The sequence below is a fragment of the Cnephaeus nilssonii genome (genome assembly GCF_951640355.1).
Source record: "Cnephaeus nilssonii genome assembly, chromosome: 10".
NCBI lineage: Eukaryota > Metazoa > Chordata > Mammalia > Chiroptera > Vespertilionidae > Cnephaeus > Cnephaeus nilssonii.
In genome coordinates, this window is record NC_137081.1 from 46,542,300 (window position 1) to 46,563,444 (window position 21,145).

Below are 21,145 nucleotides of genomic sequence, written 5' to 3' on the forward strand. Positions count from 1 at the left end.
CGGGTGTTCTATTGGGAACCTGCACTATAATCTTTCTGCCACTATTTACTCATAAAATCATTTTATATGCCCTTCTTTTGGAATTCAGGGTTTTTGCAAACTTGTCTGGAAAGCAGGTTTTTTGGCCTCGGCCATGTCATTACACACATAGAAAATGACACTATTTGTATGGCACAAGCAGGCAAACAGAGGCTGCTCAGTTCTGCCCATTTCTTCAATATGTAGGCACAAAACCTGCCCATGACCTGCCAGCGCACCGTAGCACATCACTTGAAGATCTATTGTGCAATGTATTTGTTTCTAGGTGATGTTAAAACTATTGCTTTTTCAAAAAGTTGCTAGATGGAATATGAAATTTTTATTTGACAGCCCATAAAAATGTGTGAGATTCTATTGTCTCATTCCTAAATCTCATCCAGCTTTTCACAGTTCGAGTCTGTGTCAAGACTACTTAAGACCCTACTTTCCAAACACTTGTAGTTATTTCTGTTCCCTATAATAAGTAATAAAAGGTGTGGCTTTCCTCGCAGTGACATTCCATTTGTAACTCTCATTTTGTGTTATTTTTTTCCAACAGACTTTCTGCCTGGAGGCCTCTCAGAGAGGAGCCATTCGGCAGAACATTGCATTCCAACCTCAGCCATAGGCCCCAAACAAAACATGCTGATCAGAAGCAAAGCTCAGTGATTTGGTCTTTGCTCTTCTGATTAGATCTGTACTCTATCAACTTTCTTAAACATTTTGTTATGTGACTTTTTAAAAAATCCTCACCTGAGGGTATGTTTTTTATTTTAGAGAGAGAAGAAGAGGGAGGGAGGGAGGGAGGGAGGGAGGGAGGGAGGGAGGGAAGGAGGGAGGGAGGGAGGGAGAGAGAGCGAGAAACATCAATGTGAGAGAGAAACATTGATCAGTTGTGTCCTGTATGCACCCCAACTGGGGATCCAACCTGCAACCTAGATATGTGCCTTGACCAGGAATCAAACTAGCCACCTTTTTGGTGTATGGGAGGATGCTCCACCAACTGAGCCATCCTGCCAGGGCTTTATGTGACTTTTTATATGAGCAAAGGAATGTTAGATTTTCAGATCCAAAGAGAGCTTCAAACATTTCTGTAAGTCCTTATCTTAGAATCTCCCACAATCTTCACTAGCATCACCTAAAATTCATAGGTAGGGGAGCAAATGTACATTTCCAGTTGAGAAACTTAAGAAATTCATAAAGATCTTAATGAAATTCTGATTGAGTTCATTAACACTCATCTAGTTATGTTTCAGTAGAAGATATAATAAGCATGTTTGTAACTAAATATCAGGTTTATAACTAAAGTCACTCTGTCTTCTCCCTCTATTGCATCATTTTATGTTAGCTCTTAGGAAATAGTCTCTGGAAAGATAAGAGGACATTCTCTTCATGACAATAAATGCCATAAATACAGTTCAAATTGTTTTCACTGAAGGCTGTTGCAAAAATTCTACAACCTGTTTCCCATATGCCAATGAGCTAAGTGTCTCATTTAAAAATATGACAATATTAAAGGTTAGAAGGTTGGCAAACACCATGTTAAAGTTCTAAGGATCTGAGTCAGTGACTCAGGCAGAGAATGCTACAGCTCTTCATCGGAGTTTCTGCCCTATTCTCAAACCTGGACTCAATCACGGAGATGTGAGGAACTCATGCACTCTACTCATCTTATTGCCTTCCAGGAGGCACCAGTAAGACGGCAGGACACTAATCAGAAACATTTGAACTTCAAAATTATGTAGAGAATATTTACTTACTGAGAGTGAGACCCTCTTCAAAATGCCAAACCCATTCACACTTGGTGTATAATTTTTTTTTTTAAGACTGAGCTTTCTTTTACCAGTATGACCTGATAACTCCATAGATTTCAATATTTTAACCAGTTTAGTGGATGAATAATAATATTTAGTTGCTAGGGTAAGTAGAACTTAGAAAAATTCAAGTGATGGAATTCTAGCTGTAATGCATATTCAAAATAAAGACTAAAATGTCAGTTTTATTTTAACATTATTGCCTATACAATTCACTTGGTAAAAATTCTCAGGCATTAAAATGAACAAAATAATCATGCCATTCCAATATATATTATTTTAAAATGTTCACCTGAGGACATGCTTTGAGAGAGGAAGGGAGAGAAGGAGAGGGAGAGGGAGAAGGAAACATTGATGTGAGAGAGAAACATTGATCAGTTGTCTTCCATACCTGCCCTGACCGGGGACCAATCCTGCAGCATAGGCATAGGCCCTGATCAGGAATCGAATCGGCAACCAAGTGAGCCACTCTGGCCCAGCCATACCCATATTTTTTAAAACTCATTTTTTTCTTAGTCACCATGTTATGCATGGTGTTCTAACTGAGTGAAATTACCTCACCCTTTCCCTTGTAACATAAATAGTTAAGGATAAGTATCTTACTCTCTCTCTCTTTTTTTTTAGATGCCTTTAATATTAAGTAATTTAAACACATCCTGTTGGGAATTGTTGAGAAAATAAGAATAAAATTTTCAGAAGTTTCTAATTCAACATATTTTCATCATTAAAATCCAAGCGTATTGCCCTAGCCCAGTGGTCGGCAAACTCATTAGTCAACAGAGCCAAATATCAACAGTACAACGATTGAAATTTCTTTTGAGAGCCGAATTTTTTAAACTTAAATTTCTTCTAACGCCACTTCTTCAAAATAGACTCGCCCAGGCCATGGTATTTTGTGGAAGAGCCACACTCAAGGGGCCAAAGAGCCGCATGTGTCTCGCGAACCACGGTTTGCCGACCACGGCCCTAGCCGGTTTGGCTCTGTGGATAGAGCATCGGCTTGCGGACTAAGCGGCCCCAGGTTCGATTCTGGTTAGGGGCACATGCCCAGGTTGTGGGCTCGATCCCCAGTAGGGGGCGTGCAGGAGGCAGCCGATCAATGATTCTCTCTCATCATTGATGTTTCTCTCTCTCCGTCCCTTCTTCTCTAACATAAATAAAAATATTTTTTAAAAATCCAAGCATATTTTAATGTGCTATATATCCTGCTAATAGGAAGACCAATATTTCAAATTGTCTTTACTGTAGTCAAATTCTTTTGCAACAAAGGTTCGGGGATTTTTCAGGTGTGTTAAGGGAACATCTTTGAGCAGAGGAGGAGAAAAGACTTTAAAGCAAGCTATTCTCCCCCTTTCAGCAGGGCTTGAGACCATCTCTCCAGACCATGCAAATTTAAACAAAATGATTATGCTTATCAATCAGATGACCCAGTTTAGTTTTTTCTCATCCAAAGCATTGCAGAGAGCTAAATAAACCACAGAACAACCTGATTTAGTCTACCTTGCCCCTTACGGACTTTTCCAAGGCCCACTACTAATCTCTGTCTCCAGTCTTGCTTGAAGACTGCATTCATTTTCATAATGAATTTGATTGTACAGAAAAAAATAAATAAATAAAACAAGCAGAAAGAAATCCCATTCTGTAAGTCCCCCACTGTTCTAGACAGATGGCTGTGCCCCATCTCCTAAGCTCTAGTCCCATGGCTACAACTGTCGTCTAGAAATATTTACAACACATGACTAAAATGCAAGATGTGAGATGCTTTTTGAAACAAAACTAATTCCCCCAAAGAGACTACCCATCTGAATTAATTTATCATTTGATAAACACTTATTAAGCACCTACTGTGCAGGAGGTGCTATGTCAAGCATATCCCTGTTTCTCCTCATTTACCATCATTCTCAGAGTGACCGAGAATTAACATCGAGTTCTTATTATACTTCACTACAACCAGTTGCAGAATTGTACGCATAACTTCCATTGTTCTTATCAAATTATGCACAGTGGGTACGTTTATGGAGCAGGTGGTGCTGGGCCAGGTGATATATTGGCAGTCTGCCCTCTAAAGTGGCTGTTACCCTGCCACAAACAATATTATGAATGCTCTTGTTTACTTGTATTCCTGACAGCCCAAGTATTATGGTGACAGGTAGCAATGAAGTAGAGGGTATAAATCCTACAATTAATAAAAGGATGGGGGCTCGAGCCATTTCAGTTGGCTATTAAAGGAAAAGGAGACCTAGAGGATTGGCATACTTAGGCAAAACTGGAGCACAACTTAGAATATCCTATCTAATAAAAGAGTAATATGCAAATTGACCATCACTCCAACACATAAGGTGGCTGCCCCATGTGGTCAAAGATGGTTGCCCCCATGTGGACACAAGATGACTACCACAAGATGGCCAGCAGGGGAGGGCGGTTGGGAGGGACCAGGCCTGCAAGGGAGGGCAGTTGGGGGCGATCAAGCCTTCAGGGGAGGGCAGTTGGGGGTGACCAGGCCTTCAGGGGAGGGCAGTTAGGGGCAATCAGGCTGGCAGGGGAGTGGTTAGGGGGTGATCAGGCTGGCAGGCAGAAGCAGTTAGGGGCAATCAGGAAGGCAAGCAGTTGGGAGCCAGCAGTCCTGGATTGTGAGAGGGATGTCTGACTGCCAGGTAGGATTGGGCCTAAACGGGCAGTCGGACATCCCTTGAGGGGTCCCAGACTGGAGAGGGTGCAGGCTGGGCTGAGGGACACACCCCCCTGTGCACGAATTTCGTGCACCGGGCCTCTAGTGATGATAATAAAACCAATTTCCCATACTATCTTAAATGCTTTGTAAATGTAATTTTAATAGTTACATGTTATTCCACAATATAGCTATATCAAATTTATTTAATTATTCTCTTAAGTTTTTCTAGGCTTTAAAAAAAAGTGGATTTTGAGTTGATTATTGTGATAAAGGATCTGGACAGTTTTTAAAGGCCTTCAATATACACCACACAATATATTTGCACAATTGTATCCTTTACACTTCCACCAGCATGCTAACAAAGTGTGTCTTTTCTATAGCCCCTATTTCTAGACTCTACCAGAAATAGCTTCATTTTGTTTACACAAACTATTTCCATAAGACACACTTGAGTACTTGCCTTGAAATTTTATAATCATCTCTTTGTGACATTTCTTTTGCCTGCAGGCCTTGATACTCCATGAAGAAGGATCTGGAACTAAATCTAATCTTTCAGGATGAAATATTTGATTCATATGACTTGAAAATTCCCAAGTTCAGAAACCAGCATGAAAAAATGCACTGGGCATATTAGTATGTGCCTCAGATGAGTAAATTCTACCAGTGTACACACTACTAATTTTCTATTCAACATTCTTTCTTCCCTACAGAAACTTTACATCATAGAGGGCACAATGTGATCAACTCAAATATATTTTCCAGCTTCTCTGCAGATAAAGGAGGACCATGAGATGCAAACAGAAGTTATTGGGTAGGGCTTCCCAGGAAATTCTTTTTGCCCTTTTGCAAAGAATTGAGCCATGTTGGCTAGAGCTCCAACAGCTATTTTGGGACCATGAAAAAAACAACTATGAGAAATGAAGAGACTTTGTCTTGCCTGACATTCTTGATGTTCTGAACCAATGCTAGAAACTGCATATCTCCCTGGACTTCTGGTAACATGAGGAAAACATTTATCTATTGAAATCACTGCATTTCAGTCTATTTATTGAAACAGAGAACAACTGCTAACAGATGCACTATTCCAGAGTATTTGTCATCATTGTGGGAGGGGGTGTAAACTTTATATTAGCAGTTGAAGTTATACTGGGTCCCTTTAAATGGTATAGCATCCCTTCCCTCCAGATCCATTCTTCATCCATTTCCAGTATGTTCTCTGCCCCAGAAGCTAATGTATATGGACTACTCTGGCTTCCCAGTGGTTTGGCCAATAGAGAGCTCGGGCAGGAAATCAGAAGGAAGGAAGGGAGTGAAAAGAGAGAAAATACTCTCTTATTTCCCCACTTCCCTTCTGGGGTTGTCTTTTGTAGACTGTGTCCTTGATGGGAGGTCATCTCTTTTCTCAATATTCCTATATCCACATGGCTTGCTCCTTCTGGGTTCCAAATGCCATGCTCTTTCCTCATCCATTTAGGTAAGTGTGGTTATAGCTCCACTCTCACTAGTCCCTAGGGTACTATACTATCCTTTATGGTTTCCATATATCCTTCCCATAGTCTTTAAAAATAATTTATTTATTAAACAATGTCCAATTTATCCTAATTTGAGTGTATAATCTATTTCTTGCTGGGATTCTGCCTGATACAGTCCTTGTTTTATATACATACTAGAGGCCCGGTGCATGAAATTCGTGCATGGGGTAGGGGGTGTCCCTCAGCCCAGCCTGCACCCTCTCCAATCTGGGATCCCTCTCACAATCCAGGACTTCTGGCTCCTAACCTCTTGTCTGCCTGCCAGCCTGATCACCCCCTAACCACTCCTCTGCTGGCCTGGTCACCCCTAACTTCCCTCCCTTGCCAGCCTGGTCACCCCTAACTGCCCTCCCCTGCTGGCCTGGTCACCCCTAACTGCCCTCCCCTGCAAGCCTGGTCGCCCCCAACTTCCCTCCCCTGCTGGCCCAGTCACCCCTAACTTCCCTCCCTTGCCAGCCTGGTCACCTCTAACTGCCCTCCCCTGCTAGCCATCTTTGACCACATGGGGGCAGCCATCTTGTGTGTTGGAGTGATGGTCAATTTGCATATTATCTCTTTATTATATAGGATATATAGATTTTCTAGGCTTTGAGGAAAGGTCATAAGCCCATACCTGCCTATCTCCTAGTTTCTATATCAAGATCAAGAGTGTTAACTTCAACAGAACAGGCAGGCAAATACTTTTAGGGGCTGAGCAGATTCAAAGGAATTATGTAAAATGTTAAAAATGGGGATGATGAGGCCCAGCTGGTGTGGCTTAGTGGTTGACCATTGACCTATGAAACAGGAGGTCACGGTTCAATTCCCGGTCCAGGCATGTGTACGGGTTGTGGGCTCGATCCTAGTGTGGGGCCTGCAGGAGGCAGCCAATCAATGATTCTCTCTCATCATTGATGTTTCTATCTCTCTCTCCCTCCCCCTTCCTCTCTGAAACCAATAAAAATACATATTTTAAAAATGGAGATACAATCAAATTTTGAAAATTAATTTCTTAAATGTAGAGACTACAGTCATTTTACCAATGGCGGGAAAGAAGACAAATATCTGTCAATGAACAAAGAGGACAGACAATGTGATGTACTTTTTCCCCCGTGCCTTCCCACAGTGTTAAATATGAGCTGCCACATGAAGCTGGGTTCCAGTCCTGGGCTGAATAAGAGGATGCAGTCCAGAGCAAAGAATGAGCAGCCACAAGAGATGAGAAGAGCCCTGCTCCCCAGATGGCAACCCAAACTGAAAATTAGAAAGCAGAGCTCAAGGGCGATGCTGTGAGCTGATCTACTCCGGGCCTGGGTAAAGATAGCAGTGAGGGACACACCAAGCAAACACTTTGTAATTTGATCCTTGGAGACTGGGAGTGGATCCTGGGAGGTTCTGTCCCCCACCCTTACCCCAAACATTCAGACCCTGTGTAATGAGTTAGTATGTGAACTGTCCTTTGCAGGCAAATCAGTTAAGAACAGAAACAAGCCTGGAGCTCTTTGTACTTATCTGATTTCTGCCCAAATGCAGAGTTTGACATTTAAAGTTGGTGTGTGCCCATTGGGAGAGCCCAGCCATTGTATCCGGGCACAAAGACTTCTCCTTTGAAATTAGGATAGTGTGTAAACTCATCCCTTAAGAGCTTTGCAGATCTCTTGCATTTGTTTCTTGGGCCTGTTTGAATTTGTTCTTTTAAATAGGCTGCTTAGAGAAAATGCCTGGCACCAATTTAATTGAAAGGGATATCATTAATTTCTTCCTTTAAAAAGGAAGGGTCCCTTTGGGAACACTGAGTCTTCGTGTATATTAGGTCAGACAAACCCAGCCTAATGTCTGGGGAGACTGGCTGTTCTAATTGCTCACTGCTAAGCAGCCAAACACATCCTTTTGAATAGTAGAGAAAGAAAATGGGGATCTTAGTTGGTGGGAGCTCTAAATATCCCTCATACTATTTAGGTAGATTAATGAAACATAGCTACCTCCCATTCCACAAATTGTCAGACACAGAGAATACTTACAAATTGTCCCACTCTTCTTAAATGCGATAAAGGTTCAAGGTGATACACTCTTGAGACTTGTGGTGACATTGAGGACAAACTCGTATAATTTATAAAAATTTTAGCACACTCCATAAGACTTGACAATTTGAATGAGAAGAAGGAAAGAGTTGTTAACTTGGAAATTAGGTACTTTGAGAAGTGATTCGTAATTCATGAATGAGAAATCACAGCAGCAGTAGCAGCAGCAGCTAACACTTATTAGGTGCCAGGCTCTATTTTCATGCATTGAGCCAATATCCAGGACTCTTATTTTTTAATGACAAGTCCTGACTCAGAGTTCCTCAAAGCTGCTAGAGAATGCCCTACCTGGTTTTGCTCAGTGATTAGAGCATTGGCTGAAGAGTCACAGGTTCGATTCTGGTCAAGGGCACATGCCTTGGCTGCAGGCTCAATCCCCGGCACCTGGTTGGGGTGCGTGTGGGAGGCAACCAATCAATGTGTCTCTCTCACATAGATGTTTCTCTCTGTCTCTCCCCCTCCCTTCCACTTTCTCTAAAAAAATAGATAAATAAATGGAAAAAATATCCTCAGGTGAGGATTAGCAAACAAACACAAACAAAAAACTGCCAGAATATATCACTCACTCACACACACACACACACACACACACACACACACACACACACACACACTTAAGACCTTAGGAATGCACATCACAGAACAGAGAAGTTTAATGTAATAAAAGGCTTAAATACCAACAAAGCACTGGAAAGATGGGCAAAATATGTGAGAGTGGAAGGGTTTGGGGATGGTAGTTAGCAGAGCTCAGGAAAGCTCTGGTTTAGGTAGAATATGGTCACTTGTAGGGGATTAGGAAGTCCCTGTGAATTGTTCGTAGTTGGGAGAAAAACTGCAGACTCATTTAATATTGTTAATCCTGAACTTCTCCCTCCTGTAATTAACCTAATTTCATATTCACAGTTTTATATGAAATACTAGAGGCCTGGTACACGAAATTCGTGCATGGTGGGGGGGATGTCCCTCAGCCCAGCCTGCACCCTCTCCAATCTGGGAATCCTCGAGGGATGTCCGACTGCCCATTTAGGCATGATCCCTCCCAACTGCTTGCCTGTCTGCCTTCCTGATTGGCCCTAACCGCTTCTGCCTGCCAGCCTGATCACCCCCTAACCACTCCCCTGCCAGCCTGATTGATGCATAACTGCTTCCCTGCCAGCCTGTTTGCCCCTAACTACCCTCCCCTGCAGGCCTGGTCACCCCTAATTGTCCTCCCCTACAGGCCTGGTCCCCCCCCAACTGCTCTCCCCTGCATGCCTGGGTCCCTCCCCCCCAACTGCCCTTCCCTGAAGGCCCAGTTGCCCCCAACTTCCTTCCTCTGCCGGCCTGGTCACCCCTAACTGCCCTCCCCTGCTGGCTTGATCACCCACAACTGTCCTCCCTTGCAGACCTTGTCCCTCCCAACTGCCCTCCCCTGCAGGCCATCTTGTGGTGGCCATCTTGTGTCCACATGGGGGGCAGTCATCTTTGACCACATGGGGACAGTCATCTTGTGTGTTGGAGTGATGGTCAGTTTGCATATTATTCTTTTATTAGATAGAATTAGATAGGATAGAGGCCTGGTGCATGGGTGGGGACTGGCTGGTTTGCCCTGAAGGGTGTCCCGGATCAGGGTGGGGGTTCCCTTGGAGTGTGGGGTGGCCTAGGCAAGGGGCCTGTGGTGGTTTGCATGCCGGCCATGCCCCCATGAGACCGAAGCGGAGGCCCTGGTATCTGGGATTTATTTATCTTCTATAATTGAAACTTTGTAGCGTTAAGCTGAGGCCAAGGCAGGCCAGGGCTGCAGAAACTTGGCTTCCTCCATCGCCAGGGGCAACTCAAGCCTCCTGCTCTCTCCAGCTCCATGGCTGCCACCATTTTTGTTGGGATTTATTTATCTTCTACAATTGAAACTTTGTAGCCTTAAGTGGAGGCCAAGGCAGGCCAGGGCAGGCGGAAAGCTTGGCTTCCTCCATTGCCGGGGAAACCCAAGCCTCCTGCTCTCTCCATGGCCGCAGCCATCTTCTTGATTAGGTTAATTTGCATACTCGCTCCTGATTGGCTGGTGGGCGTGGCTTGTGGGTGTAGCAGAGGTATGGTCAATTTGCATATTACTCTTTCATTAGATAGGATATGTTCCCTTTTTATAAATTACAAGCAATTTTAATCCAAATCCAACAGCAGTCCTAGCTAACAAAATGCTTACACCTAATCCAATAATTTCCTAGGCATGGCTTTATGTCCCTCATTTTGCCTTCTTGCCTTTGAGCCTAATCAGAATAGAGTTTGTGAAATCCTAAACTGATCAATGAACAAACAATTAAATAAGCTGGGCATAATGTAATGACTTCAGAGTCTACAGCTGCACATAGAATTAAATGTTCAACCCATTTAGGTTTCTATTTTTCCATGTGTCTTTGTAGAGCAAGGAGGAAAATGCAGGTAAGAGGCTAAGACAGCTGACCATCCAAAGAACCATCAAGAAGAGTTTGGGCCCTGACAGCTGCTCTGGAGGCATCACTTCCTTGATTTCTCCCTGGAACGCAGCTCTGGGTTGAATTCTGGGTTGACCAAATGGGACTCAGTATTCTCTTCTGTAAAATGAGAAGGTTGAGCAAAAGAATTCAACCAGAAGCCCAGTGACAGAAGAATGAAGTCAGAAAATGGGCTACTGAACAACAACAACAAAAAATAAACACATTAACCTTAAAAATACAAAAAGGAAAAAAATGCTAGAAACCAAAGAATACATGCCGAGTGATTCCATCTATACAAAGTTGAAAAACAGATAAAAGGAAACGATGACATGTAGGATGAACACTTAGGTGGTTACCTCTAGGGAGGAGGAGAGAATCACATCAGGTAAGGGTATGCAGAAGGTTTCTGAGGTCCTGGCAGCCTCTGTTTGTGATCTCAGTTGCAGTTATAGTTCAGTAAACTGCCCATCTCTGTTTAAACGTTTTTGTTTTACTGCAGGCATGTTACATTTCAGAATTTTTTAAAAATGTGAAAAACAAAACAAGCACAATCTCATATGTGAGCTTTTTCAGGTGTGAAAAGGAAAGAGGCAGAGGGCTGGGAACATCCTTCTCGCTCTTTGCCTGGCCAATCCCTGGTCCTCCTTCAGTTCTCAGCTTTGGTGTGAGCCTACCTGCTCCTTCTTTGCTCCTGTGAGACTACAAATGCATCCCTGTAGTAGCGCAGCTCCAGTGCTCACTTATCAACACCCTGCTCAAAGGAGATTTTTATTTCTATCTCATTTGCCCATTTCTCCTATGGGCAAACTTCATAAGGGCAAGCCTGGATCTGGCTCCCTTATATATCTTCAGGACCCAACACTTAGTAGCTGCTCAGTAAACATCTGCTGAATGAATGAGTAACAAAGGTGCATTTCACTCTCTCCCAGACCTCTGTGAATTTAAATCAATACATTTTCTTGTTAAATACTGTTTTTACTGGAAATAGACAACCCCACAGTTTTCCTGGTCATTCTAGATGTTCCGGTTACTTAAGGAGAGTAGTAAGTAGCTAGGAAATAAGAGAGTCAAATAAAAATGAGAACTGGGAGAAAAGTTTAACTATGGTTCTGCACACAGTCATATAAGCAAGCGCCGCCCCCCCCCCCCCTCCCATTTAATTCTGGACTGTCTAGCTTGCCTCCCTGTAACACTTAAAACTAATTACACTTAATTTAGGGAACGTGCTCATGTCACAATTTTCATGTGTTCAACGACTGAACAACCCATTAACTTGTTCCTCTCAGCCTGTTCTCACTTTCTTGGATAGGAAGTGAGTGGTAGGATAAGATGGGTGTCAGGCTTATTTTAAAACATTTTCTCCCTGAATATATAAGTAAAAAATTAATTACTGCTCTACAAAAGACACTTTGTTGAGAGAATATTTAAAAAGCCTATACTAGGAGAAATATTTGCAAAACGTATATCTGACAAAAGACTGGTATCTAAAATATTCGAAGAGCTCTTAAATCTCCAAAGTAAGAAAACTAACACAATTTTAAAATGGGCAAAAGATCTAAACATACACTTCAGCAAAGAAGATACACAGATGGCAAATAAGCATATGAAAAGATGCTCCACATTATACATCATCAGGGAAATGCAAATTAAAACAACAATGAGATATCAACACACCCATTAAAATGGCAAAAATCCAAAACACTGACAATACCAAATGCCGGTGAGGATCAGGATCAACAGGAACTCTCATACTTTGCTGGTGGGAAATAAAAATGGTAGAGCCACTTAAAGGGCCATTTGGCAGTTTCTTATAAAACTAAACATAGTCTTACCATATAATCGAGCAATCACACTTTTTGGTATTTACTCAAAGTTGAAAACTTATGCATACACTAAAACCAGCACACAAATGTTTATAAAAGTTTTATTCATAATTGTCAAAACTGGGAAGCAACCAAGATGTCCTTCAGTAGGTGAATAGGTAAACAAAATGTGGTACATCCATACAATGGGTTATTTTCAGTAATTAAAAAAAAAAAAAAGAGAACTACCAAGATATGCAAAGATAGCCAAAACCGGTTTGGCTCAGTGGATAGAGCCTTGGCCTTTGGACTGAAAGGTCCCAGGTTCGATTCCGGTCAAGGGCATGTACCTTGGTTGCGGGCATATCCCCAGTAGGGGGTGTGCAAGAGGCAGCTGATCGATGTTTCTCTCTCATCGATGTTTCTAACTCTCTATCCCTCTCTCTTCCTCTCTGTAAAAAATCAATTAAAAAAAAAAAGATATGCAAAGATATAGAAGAACCACCAAGATATGCAAAGATATAGAAGAACCTTAAAGGCCTATTGCTAACTGAAAGAAGCCAATCTGAAACAGCCATATACTGTCTGATTTCACCTCTCTGACATCCTGGAACATGCAAAACTATGAAGATGGCAAAAATCAAAACCAAAACCAAAACCAAAAACAGCAGTGCCAGGAGCTCAGGGGGAGGGAAGGGCTGAAGAAGGGATGAAAATATGGAGCCAGAGCATTTTTAGGCAAATGGAACGATTCTGTTTAATACTGCAATGGTGGATACATGCCATTACATATTTGTCAAAACTCACAGACTATAATGCTGTTAAACCCTAGTGTGAATTATGGACTTTAGTTATTAATAATATATCAATATGGTAACAAATGAGCCACATTAATGCAAGATATTAATAATATGGAAAACTGGGGGGAGGGGATGAGGTAAAGGAGTATATGGAAACTCTACTTTCTGCTCAAATTTTTTAAAACCCAAAACTACTAAAAGTTAATATAGTCTATTAACTTAAAAAGAAAGAAAAACACTTAAAACATTATTACTCCCTATCTTGGAAAACAAGCAAAGGTAAAGAGAACAATCACTCTGCTTCTACCATTATACAACTGTATGTTAAAGTTGAAAAGAATCCTTTGAAATGAAACTAGGACTCTTAACTAGGCAGCTAAGGTTAACAGGGTAGTCTGTAGAGTGTGTGCTGTTTCAAATAATCAAGCAAGAAAAGAATTTAAAAATAAAATTACTCTTGGCACGTTTCACAGTCATGCCATCAACATTCAATTCTGGAAGCCAAGTACCCTAACTTGACTCACACATCCCCACCCCCGCACCTTGCATTGTTTGGCAGCTGCACTCCTGATGTCCTGGGTCAATGCCAGAATCTCACTCAGCATCACAAAAAGTGCATCCTGACCCAATGCACTCAGGAAAGCACCAGAAAAGTTCCTGCTGTACTTTCCTCACATGTTTGCAAGTAACAATCTAAGCAGAATAATGTCCAAAAACTGTCCAACTTTGTAATGTGCTTTAATAAGTTCCAGGAATGAGAACAGAGTCACAAGTCTTTCCCGGAGGGATGTGGCCTCAGGAATGATGGCTGACAAATGACCTCCATGGCTTCTAACCAGCAGCTCTCCTAGCTGTGGCCACCTTCCTCTCCAGCCTCAACTCCTCCAATAGGGTCAGAATCCCACTGCCTCAGCTGGCTGAGGAGGAGATACTGTGCCAACCTATGTGGACAGCCTCCCTTCTTATCTTCCAGATCCTCAAATCTCAGGGAAAGCAGGGCACCAAAATGAGTCTTTCCCTCTTGGTAGGTATCCTGCAGAGTTCCTTTAGAAAGTCACAGTGTTGCACCGAGGTCTCGGTTAAGGTAAATGGCTGTAACTGCAATCAATGTCCGAAGTACGCTGTTCACAGTCTCCAAATTACAAAATAAAGCAAAGCAAAACAAACCCAAAACCCAGACCTAGTAACAATTAGAAAAATCTTTTAAGCAAAATAGGAAAGGTGTATGATTCATATAAACAGGACTAAATTAGAGATTAAATTTGGGATTAGGAGAGCTATAATCCCTCCTCTCTCTCCTTCCATCCTCTGCCTGCAGGTCCGTAGGCTCAAACTGTACACTCGTTATGCTGGCCTTGCCTAAAGTCCTTTGCAAAAAGCCAAGGAACAAACATTACTGTAATGACATAGATATTAGAGATACGTGCAAATATTCAGATCTGGTGGGATTTAGAGCAATGTTGCTTTGCAGGAGGTGGGCAGAGGCGGTAGAGTTTATAAAACAGAAATATCTTTTAAGGGTAATAATTCCTAATAATTGTAGAAATTGAGACACAGAGTCTGGAACACTTCCTTCTTCTTCCTCTACAGCAAAGTTACAAGTACCTACATGTACAATTTGTTCTTGACAACTTCCTGAGGATTTAAATAAGACCACATGACATAAATAAGGACACTCAGTGTGTTGTTACCAAATCTGCTTTGGAAAATAACAGCTGCAAAGACCAAGATTTTTGAATTGCATTAGTCTGTTAAGTGTCTTATTTCACTTCCTGGCCTGTAGTAGGTGCTCAATAACTGTTTGTTGAATGAATGAAAGAACGAACGAACGAATAGAAAGCTATCTATATAAAGCTCCCTTTTTCTGATTCAATGTAATATCATCGAGATAGGGGGGTGTCTAGATCAGAGCTTCTCAAAGGGTGGTCCCCAGATCGGCAGCATGGTATCTCCTGGGCACCTGATAAAAATGCAAATCCTCCCCCTCCTCCCTGCTCCCGCAAACTCGGTAACTATGGCATGGGCCCAGCAGTCTGTGCCTGACAACCACTGAAGTTTGAGAACCACCAGATCTAAAAAGATCCTTTGACAAGGCGTGTTTCCACCTCCCCATGCTAAAGGAAAGGAATCTATGCCTGCAATTACCATCTCACCATCTCACCATCTCACCGAGAACAGTCCCGAGGCTGAGGCTTTCCCAGGCTCACTACCAATTCACTCCCTGGTTTACGGTGCATCTCATGGCATCTAGGCAAGAAGAAAGGATGCCTCAGCCCAGTGGGAGCAGAAAAGAGGGGGACTCAGAGCCCCAGAGACTATCCATGCGTGAGGCCCCAACAGCAGCCTGGAGGTCCGTGTGTGGCCTTCCCCGAGGCACTGGGTGCGAGGCAGAGAGGCCCAGGAGCGCTCCCTCGTGTGGGATTTGGATCCCATGTGCTTTCCCAACAGGAAAAATGTTGCCTTTGAGCTCTGCAGGAGGAACATGCTCTCCCTGTCAAGTGAGCGACAGCTGAGCCCTTTATGATCCCACTGGTTGCTGTTTGGCAAACTTCTCGCAACCCCTTCCACACACAGGCAGCCAGTGGGAGGCGATTTCTGCAGCACTAGCCAAGGCTTGGTCTTGCCTGACATAGTGATCTAATTTTTAAAAAACAGTCCCTCCCGATGCGAGTTCAACTTCCAGAATTATGACAGGGTGACCAACTTGTCCCAGTTTGCCTGAGACTGCCCTGGAGTTAGCACTGAAAATCCCACATCTTGGAAAATTCTTCAGTTCCAGAAAAATTGAGATGTTTGGTGACTCTAAGGATGAAGCGTTCCAAGGATAAAACAGCTCAAGTTAGCCTTCCGATAGTTGAACTTAAGCCAAAATCAACAGAATCTATTAACGAGCATTAAGAAAGGTAAAGGCAAATCATGGCGTTGATGGCGTTAGAGAAGCAGCTGGGTGAAAGTGTGTGTGGTTTGCTCAGCAGTGGGGTGGACGGCCCGGGCAGATCTGACACTAGGTGCTCTGTGGCTCTACCATAACCCAACGCTGTGCATGCCCACTGGGCCCCCTCCGGAGGCTGGTATAGGACTGTTTGCTCCTCAGCTCCCTAACAATGTACCACGCTCCATCTTTAAGATGCGTTATAATTAAAGTTAGTCTTAGGACGTGCAATGACTTTTACTTACAAAAAGAAATAGAAATAATTTATATCACCTGTAGGCAGGACGATACCCAAGGGCAGAACTGCCTTCCTCCGGTGAGGTATCACAGGAAACCCAGGGCGGGAAATGGAAGTCTTTGAACAAGCAGGTCACGAAGTTACACTAAAGCTTGTGTACTTTACACTAAGAAAATAGGTACTGTGCAGCTGTAAAAAAGAAGGATCTCTTACCCTCTAAGACAGCATGGAGGGACCTGGAGAGTATTATGCTCAGCGAAATAAGCCAGTCAGAAAAAGAGAAGTGTCACGTGATCTCACTCGGATGTGGAATCTAACGAACAAAACAAACTGATGAACAAAATAGATCCAGAGAGACAGAGCATGGAACAAACTGTGGAATCTCAGAGGGAAGGCTGGGATGAGAGGTGGGGTGTGGAGAGATTAACCCGGAAACTTGTATGCATATATGCATAGTCCATGGACACAGACCACAGTGTGATCAAGGCCTAGGAGGAGCGGGTGTGGGGGGGGGGGGGTAGAGGGGTGGGGGTCAATGGGGAAAAAAGGGCACATCTGTAATACTTTCAACAATAAAGATAATTTAAAGAAATTTAAAAAAGTTAAAAAAAAGAAAATGGAGGTAGGGTACCTAACATGTGTCAAAAGTAGGCACATAGTACTTTTGTGGCACTTTCCTTTCTTTTACTCAGAGGGATTCCCTCAGTTACTCTACTCAGATCCGTAATTTTTTTACCTGCAGAAAAATGTTGAAAGCCTGTATTTTAGACACAGCAAAGGAGAAAAAGAGAGAAGGGGAAGGAAAGTATGCTACAAAAATTGAGCACATTAATAATAGCAAAGAACATCAGCTTTGTGTTGAGAGAGAAGAAAGTAAAAATAATCAGGCACTTTACCTAAAAATCATAATGGTTGAGGGTCATTTAATTCAAGGGTAGGTGGTCCCATGTAACAATCACATTTAAGGATCTCTCTGCAGTATAGCCCAGTGTGTTAATTGTTAGTGATCATGTCCTGAGATAACTAAGAACAAGAATTGTGTTGGGTATTCTTAGTATGAAAGGGAGTCGTAGGTTTTAGAAAGTTTCAGCTACCTGGACAATGCCACTTATACATGATATTTCATTTATTGATGATGTTTTAGTCTACACTTAACCCAGTAACTGGAGTAATCATTTTAAAACATAATTCAGGTCACATCACTCGCCTGCTGAAATGCTCAGTGGCTCCCCATTTCACTGAGTTTACCCTCATTACTCAAAACGCCGACCTCAGATCAACAATATCAGCACCACCCGGAAGCTCACTGGTGTCGCAGAATCTCAGGAGCCAGCCAGACCTGCTGCATCAGGACACTGAGAAACACGGACCTGCATCAGCTGGCTCCTCACCTCCTACCACTCTCGTCCTTGCCTTTTCAGCCCAATCACGCTGTCTTTCTTTCTGCTCCTTGTGTATTCCACACACGTTCTCTCCTCAGAGCCTTTGCTACGGCTGTTCCCTCTGCCCGTTATGCTCTTGTCCTAGACATCCACACGATTAACTAGCTCACCACCTTCTAGCTTCTCAATGAAGCCAAGTAAACCACCCCCACCCTGTCTTCCGCACTTCGGCCACTCCTAATCTTTCTTGCTCTATTTTCTCCCCTATAACAACACTTCACTCTTCTAACATCCCCTAAACCAGTGGTCGGCAAACTCATTAGTCAACAGAGCCAAATATCAACAGTACAACTATTGAAATTTCTTTTGAGAGCCAAATTTTTTAAACTTAAACTTCTTCTGAAACCAAGATGGCGGCATAGGTTAAACACCTAACCTACAGCCGGGCACAACAATTTCAAAAACACAACTAAAAATCAAAACGACATCATCCAGAACCACAGGAAAGCTGGCTGACTGAAATGCCCACAATTAGAAGGAAAGAGAGGACCACAAGGAAAATCAGGGAAGCCGTAAAAGCCTGAGGTATGGAGACACGGGCGGAGACACGAGCCCGCGCGCGTGCGGGGAAGACGGAGCCGGAGAGGAAGGGGCGGCTGACGGCCTGGCTGGCGTTCTCTGGCGGGAAGGAGATAAAAGCGCCACATTGTGCTGAACCCCAGCTCCGACTGCACTGAACCCCAGTCCCGGGCGAAACCCTGGAAAGCCGGGCTCATGCTGGGGGAGTCTGGGCTGTGGGACAGAGACACAGAGGAGCTGCGCCAGAGCCGCGCACGGGAATGTGCGCAGAGGAGGGACTGTTGCCTGTGCCGCTGGATTGCCCTAGCGGGAAGGAGACAAAAGCTCCGGACTGTGCTGAACCCCCAGTTCCAACTGCACTGAACCCCAGTTCCGGGAAAGACCCGGGGAAGCCAGGCTCATACTGGGGAAAGCTGGGCTGTGGGGCAGAGGTGCAGAGAGGCGGCGAAGAGCAGAGCACCGGAGGCGCGCAGGGGATTGTGCGCGGAGGATGGGCTGCTGACTGTGCGGCTGAGTCGCCCTGGAGGGAAGGAGACAAAAGCGCCAGACTGCGGTGAGCCCCAATTCTGACTACACGGAAACCCAGTTCTGGGCGAGAATCTGGGAATCCAGATTCATTGGGGGAGAGACTAGACTGTTTGGCAGCGCGCGAAACTCCAGGGCGCTTTTCTCTCAGAGGTGTTTGCTGGGAGTACAGAGGGACACTGAGACACAGGAACCTCATAGGGCGGGGCTGACGGGAAGCCAAGGCGGTAGGCTCCGCCCTGTAACTCCGCCCCATCCAAGCTGAACACAGAGGCTTTTACAATTTTGCAAGTCTAGTTGAATGGGGCTGTCTCCCGGCATAGACACAGCTGATCCTCACAGCCAATTGGACTGGAGGTCACATCCTCCCAGTGTACCAACAGCAATCAAGGCTTAACAACACCAAGACTTTGCACTCAGCCCACAAAGGGGGGTATCAAGAGCGACCACCTAGGGAGATTGGGGAAGCTGAGCGATAGGGAGGCAGCCAAAAGGGGAAGACACCGAAACAGGTCACGAATATAAGTGATGCTGTAATTCATGCTGAGGGGCCACAGGCAGTAGCTGACCTACACTCCATTGGAGACCCAGAAACGAAGGCATCTAGTGGTCGGTGTGAGATGACACCAGATTTCAACCACTACCATAAGGGACACATTCAAGAGGCAGACGCAGTGAGCGCCAAAGCCTTGCTGCACCAAGACCCGGCAAATAAACGTGTCTCCCGCACAGCAACTCTTCCTTTATAGACACAGAGGGTCCGCACGACCAATTGGCCTGGAGGACAATTCCTCCCAGTGACACCAACAACAATCAAGACTTAACTATACAAACAAGGACCAAGATGGAGGCATAGGGCAGAAGCCTGATTGCTGCCTACCACAACAATTTTGAGACTACGACGGGAGAGCAGAGCAGACACCATCCAGAACCACCGGAGGGCTGACTGAGCAGATGCTCTACAACTAGAATAAAAGAGAGGGGTACGCGGGATGAAGCTGATGCCGGTGACCCAAAGACCACACTTTAAAAACTACGGCTCAGGCGACACAATGGCGGCCTGGATCGTGCTCGGCGCAGTTCCCCCAGCGGTCTCTGGCTGAGGGGAAGGCTTCACTCGCTGCCGAGCACGGACAGACGAGCCCCTGGGAGACATGGGGTGGGAGACTACGCGCTTGCTGACCTCTGAGTCCTTCAAGAATCTCAACGCCTCGGAAGCGGCCAGGTGCGCACGCTCAGCGACCGGCCACCGCTGCAGACCCAAGGGCCGACGCAGCCACCCCGGACCAGCCCGCCGCCGCGCACCGGGCACACCGTAGCTTCGCCGAGCCCACCGCCCAACGAGTTCTGCGGTGGCTGCCCTGGAACTCTGAGAAAATGGCCGAAGGAATTGCTGAGAGGGAATTGACCAACAGGAATTGGGATCAAGAAGATGAAACCCCGCTGGGTCCCGGAACCGGGTGAAGCCGCGCGCCTCTGGGTCCGGGTGAGGCTGGAAACTGGGTCAGGGTGAGGTTGGGCCCCGGGTCCGGGTGAGGCCATGTGCCCCTGGGTCAGGGCAAGGCCATGCGCCCCTGGGTCCGGGTGAGGCTGAATCCTGGGTCCGGGCGAGGCCGTGGGCCCCTGGATCCGGGTGAGCCTGGGTCCCGGGTCCGGGCGAGGCCGTGGGCCCCTGGATCCGGGTGAGCCTGGGTCCCGGGTCCGGGCGAGGCCCTGGGCCCCTGGATCCGGGTGAGCCTGGGTCCCGGGTCCGGGCGAGGCCCTGGGCCCCTGGATCCGGGTGAGCCTGGGTCCCGGGTCCGGGCGAGGCCCTGGGCCCCTGGATCCGGGTGAGCCTGGGTCCCGGGTCCGGGCGAGGCCCTGGGCCCCTGGATCCGGGTGAGCCTGGGTCCCGGGTCCGGGCGAGGCCCTGGGCCCCTGGATCCGGGTGAGCCTGGGTCCCGGGTCCGGGCGAGGCCCTGGGCCCCTGGATCCGGGTGAGCCTGGGTCCCGGGTCCGGGCGAGGCCCTGGGCCCCTGGATCCGGGTGAGCCTGGGTCCCGGGTCCGGGCGAGGCCCTGGGCCCCTGGATCCGGGTGAGCCTGGGTCCCGGGTCCGGGCGAGGCCCTGGGCCCCTGGATCCGGGTGAGCCTGGGTCCCGGGTCCGGGCGAGGCCCTGGGCCCCTGGATCCGGGTGAGCCTGGGTCCCGGGTCCGGGCGAGGCCCTGGGCCCCTGGATCCGGGTGAGCCTGGGTCCCGGGTCCGGGCGAGGCCGTGGGCCCCTGGATCCGGGTGAGCCTGGCCCCGGGTCCGGGTGAGGCCCTGGGCCCCTGGATCCGGGTGAGCCTGGCCCCGGGTCCG

General features: G+C 45.7%; 1 protein-coding gene across 1 annotated transcript in view; it reads right to left on the reverse strand.

The window, feature by feature from the left end:
- The window catches only part of MYO3B (myosin IIIB), a gene marked incomplete at its 3' end in the record, with an annotated part of 367,317 nt that overhangs the window by 68,362 nt on the left and 277,810 nt on the right, over positions 1-21,145 (reverse strand). The window lies entirely within an intron of this gene.